Raw genomic sequence first — 15,879 nt, forward strand, 5'->3', positions numbered from 1 at the left:
TGTGTGTGTGTGTGTGTGTGTGTGTGTGTGTGTGTGTGTGTGTATATGTGTGTTTGTGTGTGTTTATAATGGACTACACTTGCACTGCCTTTATCCTCTGGGTGTTTTGAAAAAACAACACACTGTTTAGTGCCTTCTCTCCTGCATCCCAACGGCTGTAGTGAATATCATGACTTAGCATGTTGTCTGTCCCAGTGGAAGAGAGCCAGGAGTTCTGCTCACTACCCAGTCTCTGAACCTATTACTTCTGCTTATGGCTGCTGCAGAAGAGCTAAGCCTCAGCGACTGCAGTGGAATGAATCACGACACATCAGGACCAAACCATGCTTATTTAAGAAGATAGTTGCAGACTTATAAAACGGTAAATATGCATAGCATTGTTCAGTGATGAAGGCTGAAAATCAGACCAACCAGAAGAAAAGTTGCAATTCATAGGCAATCAGAGACCATGATGCTTCCAAGTGCATAAAAAAGTAATCAGAAGGAATTGAATTCCAGACAATCTTGTTACCCAAAGTCTGCCCCCGGATGCAATACAGAAAGTTTTCAATGATGTGGTGATTGCAACGTTTGCAATGACATGGTGTGTGTGTGTGTGTGTGTGTGTGTGTGTGTGTGTGTGTGTGTGTGTGTGTGTGTGTGTGTGTGTGTGTGTGTGTGTGTGTGTGTGTGTGTGTGTGTGTGTGTGTGTGTGTGTGTGTGTGTGTGTGTGTGTGTGTGTGTGTGTGTTGTAAAGACAGAGACAAAGACAGCAGTGATTAGTGCAGTAATTCAGGTCACTGCTAAACCACAGGGGAGGGAAACAGAACGGAAAGGCTGCCTTTGCAGATAAATTACAGACAGTTCTATTTATCTCACTTACTACTCTTCTATTCATGTCTGCTTGCCTAACTGTCTACTTGCCTAACCGTCTGCTAGTCTAACTGTCAGCTTGCCTAACTGTCTGCTTGTCTAACTGTTTGCTTGTCTAACTGTCTGTTTGCCTACCTGTCTGCTTGTCTAACTGTCTGCTTGTCTAACTGTCTGCTTGTCTAACTGTCTGATTGCCTAACTGTCTGCTTGCCTAACTGTCTGCTTGTCTAACTGTCTGCTTGTCTAACTGTCTGCTTGTCTAACTTTCTGCTTGTCTAACTGTCTACTTGCCTAACTGTCTGCTACTCTAACTGTCTGCTTGTCTAACTGTCTGCTTGTCTAACTGTCTGCTTGCCTAACTGTCTGCTAGTCTAACTGTCTGCTTGTCAAACGGTCTGCTAGTCTAACTGTCTGCTTGTCTAAATGTCTGCTTGCCTATCTGTCTGCTTGCCTAACTGTCTGCTTGTCTAACTGTTTGCTTGTCTAACTGTCTGTTTGCCTAACTGTCTGCTTGTCTAACTGTCTGCTTGTCTAACTGTCTGCTTGTCAAACTGTCTGCTTGTCTAACTGTTTGCTTGTCTAACTGTCTGTTTGCCTAACTGTCGGCTAGTCTAACTGTCTGCTTGTCTAAATGTCTGCTTGCCTACCTGTCTGCTTGTCTAACTGTCTGCTTGTCTAACTGTCTGCTAGTCTAACTGTCTGCTTGTCTAACTTTCTGCTTGTCTAACTGTCTGCTTGCCTAACTGTCTGCTTGCCTACCTGTCTGCTTGTCGAACGTTCTGCTTGACTATCTGTCTGCTTGCCTAACTGTCTGCTTGTCTATCTGTCTGCTTGTCTATCTGTCTGCTTGCCTATCTGTCTGCTTGCCTAACTGTCTGCTTGTCTAACTGACTGTGTGTATATCTGTCAGCTTGCCTAACTGTCTGCTTGTCTAACTGTCTGCTTGTCTAACTGTCTGTTTGCCTAACTGTCTGCTTGTCTAACTGTCTGTTTGCCTAACTGTCTGCTTGTCTAACTGTCTGCTTGTCTAACTGTCTGCTTGTCAAACTGTCTGCTTGTCTAACTGTCTGCTTGTCTAACTGTCTGTTTGCCTAACTGTCGGCTTGTCTATCTGTCTGCTTGTCTATCTGTCTGCTTGTCTAACTGTCTGCCTGTCTAACGGTCTGCTAGTCTAACTGTCTGCTTGTCTAAATGTCTGCTTGCCTACCTGTCTGCTTGTCTAACTGTCTGCTTGTCTAACTGTCTGCTTGTCTAACTGTCTGATTGCCTAACTGTCTGCTTGCCTAACTGTCTGCTTGTCTAACTGTGCTAGTCTAACTGTCTGCTTGTCTAACTTTTTGCTTGTCTAACTGTCTGCTTGCCTAACTGTCTGCTTGTCTACCTGTCTGCTTGTCGAACGTTCTGCTTGCCTATCTGTCTGCTTGCCTAAATGTCTGCTTGTCTATCTGTCTGCTTGCCTATCTGTCTGCTTGCCTAACTGTCTGCTTGTCTAACGGACTGTGTGTATATCTGTCAGCTTGCCTAACTGTCTGCTTGTCTAACTGTCTGCTTGTCTAACTGTCTGTTTGCCTAACTGTCTGCTTGTCTAACTGTCTGCTTGTCAAACTGTCTGCTTGTCAAACTGTCTGCTTGTCAAACTGTCTGCGTGTCTAACTGTCTGCTTGTCTAACTGTCTGCTTGTCTAACTGTCTGCTTGTCAAACTGTCTGCTTGTCTAACTGTTTGCTTGTCTAACTGTCTGTTTGCCTAACTGTCGGCTTGTCTAACTGTCTGCTTGTCTAACTGTCTGCTTGTCAAACTGTCTGCTTGTCTAACTGTCTGCTTGTCTAACGGTCTGCTAGTCTAACTGTCTGCTTGTCTAAATGTCTGCTTGCCTACCTGTCTGCTTGTCTAACTGTCTGCTTGTCTAACTGTCTGCTAGTCTAACTGTCTGCTTGTCTAACTTTCTGCTTGTCTAACTGTCTGCTTGCCTAACTGTCTGCTTGCCTACCTGTCTGCTTGTCGAACGTTCTGCTTGACTATCTGTCTGCTTGCCTAACTGTCTGCTTGTCTATCTGTCTGCTTGTCTATCTGTCTGCTTGCCTATCTGTCTGCTTGCCTAACTGTCTGCTTGTCTAACTGTCTGCTTGTCTAACTGTCTGTTTGCCTAACTGTCTGCTTGTCTAACTGTCTGCTTGTCTAACTGTCTGTTTGCCTAACTGTCTGCTTGTCTAACTGTCTGCTTGTCTAACTGTCTGCTTGTCAAACTGTCTGCTTGTCTAACTGTCTGCTTGTCTAACTGTCTGATTGCCTAACTGTCTGCTTGCCTAACTGTCTGCTTGCCTAACTGTCAGCTTGCCTAACTGTCTACTTGTCTAACTGTCTGCTTGTCTAACTGTCTGTTTGCCTAACTGTCTGCTTGTCTAACTGTCAGCTTGCCTAACTGTCTGCTTGTCTAACTGTTTGCTTGTCTAACTGTCTGTTTGCCTAACTGTCTGCTTGTCTAACTGTCTGCTTGTCTAACTGTCTGCTTGTCTAACTGTCTGTTTGCCTAACTGTCGGCTTGTCTATCTGTCTGCTTGTCTATCTGTCTGCTTGTCTAACTGTCTGCCTGTCTAACGGTCTGCTAGTCTAACTGTCTGCTTGTCTAAATGTCTGCTTGCCTACCTGTCTGCTTGTCTAACTGTCTGCTTGTCTAACTGTCTGCTAGTCTAACTGCCTGCTTGTCTAAATGTCTGCTTGCCTATCTGTCTGCTTGCCTAACTATCTGCTTGTCTAACTGTTTGCTTGTCTAACTGTCTGTTTGCCTAACTGTCTGCTTGTCTAACTGTCTGCTTGTCTAACTGTCTGCTTGTCAAACTGTCTGCTTGTCTAACTGTTTGCTTGTCTAACTGTCTGTTTGCCTAACTGTCGGCTTGTCTAACTGTCTGCTTGTCTAACTGTCTGCTTGTCAAACTGTCTGCTTGTCTAACTGTCTGTTTGTCTAACGGTCTGCTAGTCTAACTGTCTGCTTGTCTAAATGTCTGCTTGCCTACCTGTCTGCTTGTCTAACTGTCTGCTTGTCTAACTGTCTGCTAGTCTATCTGTCTGCTTGTCTAACTTTCTGCTTGTCTAACTGTCTGCTTGCCTAACAGTCTGCTTGCCTACCTGTCTGCTTGTCGAACGTTCTGCTTGGCTATCTGTCTGCTTGCCTAACTGTCTGCTTGTCTATCTGTCTGCTTGTCTATCTGTCTGCTTGCCTATCTGTCTGCTTGCCTAACTGTCTGCTTGTCTAACTGACTGTGTGTATATCTGTCAGCTTGCCTAACTGTCTGCTTGTCTAACTGTCTGCTTGTCTAACTGTCTGCTTGTCTAAATGTCTGCTTGCCTACCTGTCTGCTTGTCTAACTGTCTGCTTGTCTAACTGTCTGCTAGTCTAACTGTCTGCTTGTCTAACTTTCTGCTTGTCTAACTGTCTGCTTGCCTAACTGTCTGCTTGCCTACCTGTCTGCTTGTCGAACGTTCTGCTTGACTATCTGTCTGCTTGCCTAACTGTCTGCTTGTCTATCTGTCTGCTTGTCTATCTGTCTGCTTGCCTATCTGTCTGCTTGCCTAACTGTCTGCTTGTCTAACGGACTGTGTGTAGATCTGTCAGCTTGCCTAACTGTCTGCTTGTCTAACTGTCTGTTTGCCTAACTGTCTGCTTGTCTAACTGTCTGCTTGTCTAACTGTCTGCTTGTCAAACTGTCTGCTTGTCTAACTGTCTGCTTGTCTAACTGTCTGATTGCCTAACTGTCTGCTTGCCTAACTGTCTGCTTGCCTAACTGTCAGCTTGCCTAACTGTCTACTTGTCTAACTGTCTGCTTGTCTAACTGTCTGTTTGCCTAACTGTCTGCTTGTCTAACTGTCAGCTTGCCTAACTGTCTGCTTGTCTAACTGTTTGCTTGTCTAACTGTCTGTTTGCCTAACTGTCTGCTTGTCTAACTGTCTGCTTGTCTAACTGTCTGCTTGTCAAACTGTCTGCTTGTCTAACTGTCTGCTTGTCTAACTGTCTGTTTGCCTAACTGTCGGCTTGTCTATCTGTCTGCTTGTCTATCTGTCTGCTTGTCTAACTTTCTGCTTGTCTAACTGTCTGCTTGCCTAACAGTCTGCTTGCCTACCTGTCTGCTTGTCGAACGTTCTGCTTGGCTATCTGTCTGCTTGCCTAACTGTCTGCTTGTCTATCTGTCTGCTTGTCTATCTGTCTGCTTGCCTATCTGTCTGCTTGCCTAACTGTCTGCTTGTCTAACTGACTGTGTGTATATCTGTCAGCTTGCCTAACTGTCTGCTTGTCTAACTGTCTGCTTGTCTAACTGTCTGCTTGTCTAAATGTCTGCTTGCCTACCTGTCTGCTTGTCTAACTGTCTGCTTGTCTAACTGTCTGCTAGTCTAACTGTCTGCTTGTCTAACTTTCTGCTTGTCTAACTGTCTGCTTGCCTAACTGTCTGCTTGCCTACCTGTCTGCTTGTCGAACGTTCTGCTTGACTATCTGTCTGCTTGCCTAACTGTCTGCTTGTCTATCTGTCTGCTTGTCTATCTGTCTGCTTGCCTATCTGTCTGCTTGCCTAACTGTCTGCTTGTCTAACGGACTGTGTGTAGATCTGTCAGCTTGCCTAACTGTCTGCTTGTCTAACTGTCTGCTTGTCTAACTGTCTGTTTGCCTAACTGTCTGCTTGTCTAACTGTCTGCTTGTCTAACTGTCTGCTTGTCAAACTGTCTGCTTGTCTAACTGTCTGCTTGTCTAACTGTCTGATTGCCTAACTGTCTGCTTGCCTAACTGTCTGCTTGCCTAACTGTCAGCTTGCCTAACTGTCTACTTGTCTAACTGTCTGCTTGTCTAACTGCCTGTTTGCCTAACTGTCTGCTTGTCTAACTGTCAGCTTGCCTAACTGTCTGCTTGTCTAACTGTTTGCTTGTCTAACTGTCTGTTTGCCTAACTGTCTGCTTGTCTAACTGTCTGCTTGTCTAACTGTCTGCTTGTCAAACTGTCTGCTTGTCTAACTGTCTGCTTGTCTAACTGTCTGTTTGCCTAACTGTCGGCTTGTCTATCTGTCTGCTTGTCTATCTGTCTGCTTGTCTAACTGTCTGCCTGTCTAACGGTCTGCTAGTCTAACTGTCTGCTTGTCTAAATGTCTGCTTGCCTACCTGTCTACTTGTCTAACTGTCTGCTTGTCTAACTGTCTGCTAGTCTAACTGTCTGCTTGTCTAAATGTCTGCTTGCCTATCTGTCTGCTTGCCTAACTGTCTGCTTGTCTAACTGTTTGCTTGTCTAACTGTCTGTTTGCCTAACTGTCTGCTTGTCTAACTGTCTGCTTGTCTAACTGTCTGCTTGTCAAACTGTCTGCTTGTCTAACTGTTTGCTTGTCTAACTGTCTGTTTGCCTAACTGTCGGCTTGTCTAACTGTCTGCTTGTCTAACTGTCTGCTTGTCAAACTGTCTGCTTGTCTAACTGTCTGTTTGTCTAACGGTCTGCTAGTCTAACTGTCTGCTTGTCTAAATGTCTGCTTGCCTACCTGTCTGCTTGTCTAACTGTCTGCTTGTCTAACTGTCTGCTAGTCTATCTGTCTGCTTGTCTAACTTTCTGCTTGTCTAACTGTCTGCTTGCCTAACTGTCTGCTTGCCTACCTGTCTGCTTGTCGAACGTTCTGCTTGGCTATCTGTCTGCTTGCCTAACTGTCTGCTTGTCTATCTGTCTGCTTGTCTATCTGTCTGCTTGCCTATCTGTCTGCTTGCCTAACTGTCTGCTTGTCTAACTGACTGTGTGTATATCTGTCAGCTTGCCTAACTGTCTGCTTGTCTAACTGTCTGCTTGTCTAACTGTCTGTTTGCCTAACTGTCTGCTTGTCTAACTGTCTGCTTGTCTAACTGTCTGCTTGTCTAACTGTCTGCTTGTCTAACTGTCTGATTGCCTAACTGTCTGCTTGCCTAACTGTCTGCTTGCCTAACTGTCAGCTTGCCTAACTGTCTACTTGTCTAACTGTCTGCTTGTCTAACTGTCTGTTTGCCTAACTGTCTGCTTGTCTAACTGTCAGCTTGCCTAACTGTCTGCTTGTCTAACTGTTTGCTTGTCTAACTGTCTGTTTGCCTAACTGTCTGCTTGTCTAACTGTCTGCTTGTCTAACTGTCTGCTTGTCAAACTGTCTGCTTGTCTAACTGTCTGCTTGTCTAACTGTCTGTTTGCCTAACTGTCGGCTTGTCTATCTGTCTGCTTGTCTATCTGTCTGCTTGTCTAACTGTCTGCCTGTCTAACGGTCTGCTAGTCTAACTGTCTGCTTGTCTAAATGTCTGCTTGCCTACCTGTCTGCTTGTCTAACTGTCTGCTTGTCTAACGGTCTGCTTGTCTAACTGTCTGATTGCCTAACTGTCTGCTTGCCTAACTGTCTGCTTGTCTAACTGTGCTAGTCTAACTGTCTGCTTGTCTAACTTTTTGCTTGTCTAACTGTCTGCTTGCCTAACTGTCTGCTTGTCTACCTGTCTGCTTGTCGAACGTTCTGCTTGCCTATCTGTCTGCTTGCCTAAATGTCTGCTTGTCTATCTGTCTGCTTGCCTATCTGTCTGCTTGCCTAACTGTCTGCTTGTCTAACTGACTGTGTGTATATCTGTCAGCTTGCCTAACTGTCTGCTTGTCTAACTGTCTGCTTGTCTAACTGTCTGTTTGCCTAACTGTCTGCTTGTCTAACTGTCTGCTTGTCAAACTGTCTGCTTGTCAAACTGTCTGCTTGTCAAACTGTCTGCGTGTCTAACTGTCTGCTTGTCTAACTGTCTGCTTGTCAAACTGTCTGCTTGTCTAACTGTTTGCTTGTCTAACTGTCTGTTTGCCTAACTGTCGGCTTGTCTAACTGTCTGCTTGTCTAACTGTCTGCTTGTCAAACTGTCTGCTTGTCTAACTGTCTGCTTGCCTAACTGTCTGCTTGTCTAACTGTCTGCTTGTCTAACTGTCTGTTTGCCTAACTGTCTGCTTGTCTAACTGTCTGCTTGTCAAACTGTCTGCTTGTCAAACTGTCTGCTTGTCAAACTGTCTGCGTGTCTAACTGTCTGCTTGTCTAACTGTCTGCTTGTCAAACTGTCTGCTTGTCTAACTGTTTGCTTGTCTAACTGTCTGTTTGCCTAACTGTCGGCTTGTCTAACTGTCTGCTTGTCAAACTGTCTGCTTGTCTAACTGTCTGCTTGTCTAACGGTCTGCTTGTCTAACTGTCTGCTTGTCTAAATGTCTGCTTGCCTACCTGTCTGCTTGTCTAACTGTCTGCTTGTCTAACTGTCTGCTAGTCTAACTGTCTAGTTGTCTAACTTTCTGCTTGTCTAACTGTCTGCTTGCCTAACTGTCTGCTTGCCTACCTGTCTGCTTGTCGAACGTTCTGCTTGACTATCTGTCTGCTTGCCTAACTGTCTGCTTGTCTATCTGTCTGCTTGTCTATCTGTCTGCTTGCCTATCTGTCTGCTTGCCTAACTGTCTGCTTGTCTAACGGACTGTGTGTAGATCTGTCAGCTTGCCTAACTGTCTGCTTGTCTAACTGTCTGCTTGTCTAACTGTCTGTTTGCCTAACTGTCTGCTTGTCTAACTGTCTGCTTGTCTAACTGCCTAACTGTCAGCTTGCCTAACTGTCTACTTGTCTAACTGTCTGCTTGTCTAACTGTCTGTTTGCCTAACTGTCTGCTTGTCTAACTGTCAGCTTGCCTAACTGTCTGCTTGTCTAACTGTTTGCTTGTCTAACTGTCTGTTTGCCTAACTGTCTGCTTGTCTAACTGTCTGCTTGTCTAACTGTCTGCTTGTCAAACTGTCTGCTTGTCTAACTGTCTGCTTGTCTAACTGTCTGTTTGCCTAACTGTCGGCTTGTCTATCTGTCTGCTTGTCTATCTGTCTGCTTGTCTAACTTTCTGCCTGTCTAACGGTCTGCTAGTCTAACTGTCTGCTTGTCTAAATGTCTGCTTGCCTACCTGTCTGCTTGTATAACTGTCTGCTTGTCTAACTGTCTGCTTGTCTAACTGTCTGATTGCCTAACTGTCTGCTTGCCTAACTGTCTGCTTGTCTAACTGTGCTAGTCTAACTGTCTGCTTGTCTAACTTTTTGCTTGTCTAACTGTCTGCTTGCCTAACTGTCTGCTTGTCTACCTGTCTGCTTGTCGAACGTTCTGCTTGCCTATCTGTCTGCTTGCCTAACTGTCTGCTTGTCTATCTGTCTGCTTGCCTATCTGTCTGCTTGCCTAACTGTCTGCTTGTCTAACTGACTGTGTGTATATCTGTCAGCTTGCCTAACTGTCTGCTTGTCTAACTGTCTGCTTGTCTAACTGTCTGTTTGCCTAACTGTCTGCTTGTCTAACTGTCTGCTTGTCAAACTGTCTGCTTGTCAAACTGTCTGCTTGTCAAACTGTCTGCGTGTCTAACTGTCTGCTTGTCTAACTGTCTGCTTGTCTAACTGTCTGCTTGTCAAACTGTCTGCTTGTCTAACTGTTTGCTTGTCTAACTGTCTGTTTGCATAACTGTCTGCTTGTCTAACTGTCTGCTTGTCTAACTGTCTGCTTGTCAAACTGTCTGCTTGTCTAACTGTCTGCTTGTCTAACGGTCTGCTAGTCTAACTGTCTGCTTGTCTAAATGTCTGCTTGCCTACCTGTCTGCTTGTCTAACTGTCTGCTTGTCTAACTGTCTGCTAGTCTAACTGTCTGCTTGTCTAACTTTCTGCTTGTCTAACTGTCTGCTTGCCTAACTGTCTGCTTGCCTACCTGTCTGCTTGTCGAACGTTCTGCTTGACTATCTGTCTGCTTGCCTAACTGTCTGCTTGTCTATCTGTCTGCTTGTCTATCTGTCTGCTTGCCTATCTGTCTGCTTGCCTAACTGTCTGCTTGTCTAACGGACTGTGTGTAGATCTGTCAGCTTGCCTAACTGTCTGCTTGTCTAACTGTCTGCTTGTCTAACTGTCTGTTTGCCTAACTGTCTGCTTGTCTAACTGTCTGCTTGTCTAACTGTCTGCTTGTCAAACTGTCTGCTTGTCTAACTGTCTGCTTGTCTAACTGTCTGATTGCCTAACTGTCTGCTTGCCTAACTGTCTGCTTGCCTAACTGTCAGCTTGCCTAACTGTCTACTTGTCTAACTGTCTGCTTGTCTAACTGTCTGTTTGCCTAACTGTCTGCTTGTCTAACTGTCAGCTTGCCTAACTGTCTGCTTGTCTAACTGTTTGCTTGTCTAACTGTCTGTTTGCCTAACTGTCTGCTTGTCTAACTGTCTGCTTGTCTAACTGTCTGCTTGTCAAACTGTCTGCTTGTCTAACTGTCTGCTTGTCTAACTGTCTGTTTGCCTAACTGTCGGCTTGTCTATCTGTCTGCTTGTCTATCTGTCTGCTTGTCTAACTGTCTGCCTGTCTAACGGTCTGCTAGTCTAACTGTCTGCTTGTCTAAATGTCTGCTTGCCTACCTGTCTGCTTGTCTAACTGTCTGCTTGTCTAACTGTCTGCTTGTCTAACTGTCTGATTGCCTAACTGTCTGCTTGCCTAACTGTCTGCTTGTCTAACTGAGCTAGTCTAACTGTCTGCTTGTCTAACTTTTTGCTTGTCTAACTGTCTGCTTGCCTAACTGTCTGCTTGTCTACCTGTCTGCTTGTCGAACGTTCTGCTTGCCTATCTGTCTGCTTGCCTAACTGTCTGCTTGTCTATCTGTCTGCTTGCCTATCTGTCTGCTTGCCTAACTGTCTGCTTGTCTAACTGACTGTGTGTATATCTGTCAGCTTGCCTAACTGTCTGCTTGTCTAACTGTCTGCTTGTCTAACTGTCTGTTTGCCTAACTGTCTGCTTGTCTAATTGTCGGCTTGTCAAACTGTCTGCTTGTCAAACTGTCTGCTTGTCAAACTGTCTGCGTGTCTAACTGTCTGCTTGTCTAACTGTCTGCTTGTCTAACTGTCTGCTTGTCAAACTGTCTGCTTGTCTAACTGTTTGCTTGTCTAACTGTCTGTTTGCCTAACTGTCGGCTTGTCTAACTGTCTGCTTGTCTAACTGTCTGCTTGTCAAACTGTCTGCTTGTCTAACTGTCTGCTTGTCTAACGGTCTGCTAGTCTAACTGTCTAAATGTCTAAATGTCTGCTTGCCTACCTGTCTGCTTGTCTAACTGTCTGCTAGTCTAACTGTCTGCTTGTCTAACTTTCTGCTTGTCTAACTGTCTGCTTGCCTAACTGTCTGCTTGCCTAACTGTCTGCTTGCCTACCTGTCTGCTTGTCGAACGTTCTGCTTGACTATCTGTCTGCTTCCCTACCTGTCTGCTTGTCTAACTGTCTGCTAGTCTAACTGTCTGCTTGTCTAACTTTCTGCTTGTCTAACTGTCTGCTTGCCTAACTGTCTGCTTGCCTACCTGTCTGCTTGTCGAACGTTCTGCTTGACTATCTGTCTGCTTGCCTAACTGTCTGCTTGTCTATCTGTCTGCTTGTCTATCTGTCTGCTTGCCTATCTGTCTGCTTGCCTAACTGTCTGCTTGTCTAACGGACTGTGTGTAGATCTGTCAGCTTGCCTAACTGTCTGCTTGTCTAACTGTCTGCTTGTCTAACTGTCTGTTTGCCTAACTGTCTGCTTGTCTAACTGTCTGCTTGTCTAACTGTCTGCTTGTCAAACTGTCTGCTTGTCTAACTGTCTGCTTGTCTAACTGTCTGATTGCCTAACTGTCTGCTTGCCTAACTGTCTGCTTGCCTAACTGTCAGCTTGCCTAACTGTCTACTTGTCTAACTGTCTGCTTGTCTAACTGTCTGTTTGCCTAACTGTCTGCTTGTCTAACTGTCAGCTTGCCTAACTGTCTGCTTGTCTAACTGTTTGCTTGTCTAACTGTCTGTTTGCCTAACTGTCTGCTTGTCTAACTGTCTGCTTGTCTAACTGTCTGCTTGTCAAACTGTCTGCTTGTCTAACTGTCTGCTTGTCTAACTGTCTGTTTGCCTAACTGTCGGCTTGTCTATCTGTCTGCTTGTCTATCTGTCTGCTTGTCTAACTGTCTGCCTGTCTAACGGTCTGCTAGTCTAACTGTCTGCTTGTCTAAATGTCTGCTTGCCTACCTGTCTGCTTGTCTAACTGTCTGCTTGTCTAACTGTCTGCTTGTCTAACTGTCTGATTGCCTAACTGTCTGCTTGCCTAACTGTCTGCTTGTCTAACTGAGCTAGTCTAACTGTCTGCTTGTCTAACTTTTTGCTTGTCTAACTGTCTGCTTGCCTAACTGTCTGCTTGTCTACCTGTCTGCTTGTCGAACGTTCTGCTTGCCTATCTGTCTGCTTGCCTAACTGTCTGCTTGTCTATCTGTCTGCTTGCCTATCTGTCTGCTTGCCTAACTGTCTGCTTGTCTAACTGACTGTGTGTATATCTGTCAGCTTGCCTAACTGTCTGCTTGTCTAACTGTCTGCTTGTCTAACTGTCTGTTTGCCTAACTGTCTGCTTGTCTAATTGTCGGCTTGTCAAACTGTCTGCTTGTCAAACTGTCTGCTTGTCAAACTGTCTGCGTGTCTAACTGTCTGCTTGTCTAACTGTCTGCTTGTCAAACTGTCTGCTTGTCTAACTGTTTGCTTGTCTAACTGTCTGTTTGCCTAACTGTCGGCTTGTCTAACTGTCTGCTTGTCTAACTGTCTGCTTGTCAAACTGTCTGCTTGTCTAACTGTCTGCTTGTCTAACGGTCTGCTAGTCTAACTGTCTAAATGTCTAAATGTCTGCTTGCCTACCTGTCTGCTTGTCTAACTGTCTGCTAGTCTAACTGTCTGCTTGTCTAACTTTCTGCTTGTCTAACTGTCTGCTTGCCTAACTGTCTGCTTGCCTAACTGTCTGCTTGCCTACCTGTCTGCTTGTCGAACGTTCTGCTTGACTATCTGTCTGCTTGCCTACCTGTCTGCTTGTCTAACTGTCTGCTAGTCTAACTGTCTGCTTGTCTAACTTTCTGCTTGTCTAACTGTCTGCTTGCCTAACTGTCTGCTTGCCTACCTGTCTGCTTGTCGAACGTTCTGCTTGACTATCTGTCTGCTTGCCTAACTGTCTGCTTGTCTATCTGTCTGCTTGTCTATCTGTCTGCTTGCCTATCTGTCTGCTTGCCTAACTGTCTGCTTGTCTAACTGACTGTGTGTATATCTGTCAGCTTGCCTAACTGTCTGCTTGTCTAACTGTCTGCTTGTCTAACTGTCTGTTTGCCTAACTGTCTGCTTGTCTAACTGTCTGCTTGTCTAACTGTCTGCTTGTCTAACTGTCTGCTTGTCTAACTGTCTGCTTGTCTAACTGTCTGATTGCCTAACTGTCTGCTTGCCTAACTGTCTGCTTGCCTAACTGTCAGCTTGCCTAACTGTCTACTTGTCTAACTGTCTGCTTGTCTAACTGTCTGTTTGCCTAACTGTCTGCTTGTCTAACTGTCAGCTTGCCTAACTGTCTGCTTGTCTAACTGTTTGCTTGTCTAACTGTCTGTTTGCCTAACTGTCTGCTTGTCTAACTGTCTGCTTGTCTAACTGTCTGCTTGTCAAACTGTCTGCTTGTCTAACTGTCTGCTTGTCTAACTGTCTGTTTGCCTAACTGTCGGCTTGTCTATCTGTCTGCTTGTCTATCTGTCTGCTTGTCTAACTGTCTGCCTGTCTAACGGTCTGCTAGTCTAACTGTCTGCTTGTCTAAATGTCTGCTTGCCTACCTGTCTGCTTGTCTAACTGTCTGCTTGTCTAACTGTCTGCTTGTCTAACTGTCTGATTGCCTAACTGTCTGCTTGCCTAACTGTCTGCTTGTCTAACTGTGCTAGTCTAACTGTCTGCTTGTCTAACTTTCTGCTTGTCTAACTGTCTGCTTGCCTAACTGTCTGCTTGTCTACCTGTCTGCTTGTCGAACGTTCTGCTTGCCTATCTGTCTGCTTGTCTAACTGACTGTGTGTATATCTGTCAGCTTGCCTAACTGTCTGCTTGTCTAACTGTCTGCTTGTCTAACTGTCTGTTTGCCTAACTGTCTGCTTGTCTAACTGTCTGCTTGTCAAACTGTCTGCTTGTCAAACTGTCTGCTTGTCAAACTGTCTGCGTGTCTAACTGTCTGCTTGTCTAACTGTCTGTGTTCCTAACTGTCGGCTTGTCTAACTGTCTGCTTGTCTAACTTTTTGCTTGTCTAACTGTCTGCTTGCCTAACTGTCTGCTTGTCTACCTGTCTGCTTGTCGAACGTTCTGCTTGCCTATCTGTCTGCTTGCCTAAATGTCTGCTTGTCTATCTGTCTGCTTGCCTATCTGTCTGCTTGCCTAACTGTCTGCTTGTCTAACTGACTGTGTGTATATCTGTCAGCTTGCCTAACTGTCTGCTTGTCTAACTGTCTGCTTGTCTAACTGTCTGTTTGCCTAACTGTCTGCTTGTCTAACTGTCTGCTTGTCAAACTGTCTGCTTGTCAAACTGTCTGCTTGTCAAACTGTCTGCGTGTCTAACTGTCTGCTTGTCTAACTGTCTGCTTGTCTAACTGTCTGCTTGTCAAACTGTCTGCTTGTCTAACTGTTTGCTTGTCTAACTGTCTGTTTGCCTAACTGTCGGCTTGTCTAACTGTCTGCTTGTCTAACTGTCTGCTTGTCAAACTGTCTGTTTGTCTAACTGTCTGCTTGTCTAACGGTCTGCTAGTCTAACTGTCTGCTTGTCTAAATGTCTGCTTGCCTACCTGTCTGCTTGTCTAACTGTCTGCTTGTCTAACTGTCTGCTAGTCTAACTGTCTGCTTGTCTAACTTTCTGCTTGTCTAACTGTCTGCTTGCCTAACTGTCTGCTTGCCTTCCTGTCTGCTTGTCGAACGTTCTGCTTGACTATCTGTCTGCTTGCCTAACTGTCTGCTTGTCTATCTGTCTGCTTGTCTATATGTCTGCTTGCCTATCTGTCTGCTTGCCTAACTGTCTGCTTGTCTAACTGACTGTGTGTATATCTGTCAGCTTGCCTAACTGTCTGCTTGTCTAACTGTCTGCTTGTCTAACTGTCTGTTTGCCTAACTGTCTGCTTGTCTAACTGTCTGCTTGTCTAACTGTCTGCTTGTCAAACTGTCTGCTTGTCTAACTGTCTGCTTGTCTAACTGTCTGATTGCCTAACTGTCAGCTTGCCTAACTGTCTACTTGTCTAACTGTCTGCTTGTCTAACTGTCTGTTTGCCTAACTGTCTGCTTGTCTAACTGTCAGCTTGCCTAACTGTCTGCTTGTCTAACTGTCTGCTTGTCTAACTGTCTGCTTGTCAAACTGTCTGCTTGTCTAACTGTCTGCTTGTCTAACTGTCTGATTGCCTAACTGTCAGCTTGCCTAACTGTCTACTTGTCTAACTGTCTGCTTGTCTAACTGTCTGTTTGCCTAACTGTCTGCTTGTCTAACTGTCAGCTTGCCTAACTGTCTGCTTGTCTAACTGTTTGCTTGTCTAACTGTCTGTTTGCCTAACTGTCTGCTTGTCTAACTGTCTGCTTGTCTAACTGTCTGTTTGCCTAACTGTCGGCTTGTCTATCTGTCTGCTTGTCTATCTGTCTGCTTGTTTAACTGTCTGCCTGTCTAACGGTCTGCTAGTCTAACTGTCTGCTTGTCTAAATGTCTGCTTGCCTACCTGTCTGCTTGTCTAACTGTCTGCTTGTCTAACTGTCTGCTTGTCTAACTGTCTGATTGCCTAACTGTCTGCTTGCCTAACTGTCTGCTTGTCTAACTGTGCTAGTCTAACTGTCTGCTTGTCTAACTTTTTGCTTGTCTAACTGTCTGCTTGTCTAACTGTCTGCTTGTCTAACTGTCTGTTTGCCTAACTGTCTGCTTGTCTAACTGTCTGCTTGTCTAACTGTCTGCTTGTCAAACTGTCTGCTTGTCTAACTGTCTGCTTGTCTAACTGTCTGATTGCCTAACTGTCAGCTTGCCTAACTGTCTACTTGTCTAACTGTCTGCTTGTCTAACTGTCTGTTTGCCTAACTGTCTGCTTGTCTAACTGTCAGCTTGCCTAACTGTCTGCTTGTCTAACTGTCTGCTTGTCTAACTGTCTGCTTGTCAAACTGTCTGCTTGTCTAACTGTCTGCTTGTCTAACTGTCTGATTGCCTAACTGTCAGCTTGCCTAACTGTCTACTTGTCTAACT

The 15,879-nt window shown here is 45.0% G+C and overlaps 1 protein-coding gene across 4 annotated transcripts in view; it reads right to left on the reverse strand.

Annotated features, from left to right (window-relative positions):
* Nucleotides 1–15,879, reverse strand: part of LOC139538704 (unconventional myosin-XVI-like) — a 307,739-nt gene that overhangs the window by 192,164 nt on the left and 99,696 nt on the right. The window lies entirely within an intron of this gene.

The sequence above is a fragment of the Salvelinus alpinus genome, chromosome 14, assembly GCF_045679555.1.
Source record: "Salvelinus alpinus chromosome 14, SLU_Salpinus.1, whole genome shotgun sequence".
Lineage (NCBI taxonomy): Eukaryota > Metazoa > Chordata > Actinopteri > Salmoniformes > Salmonidae > Salvelinus > Salvelinus alpinus.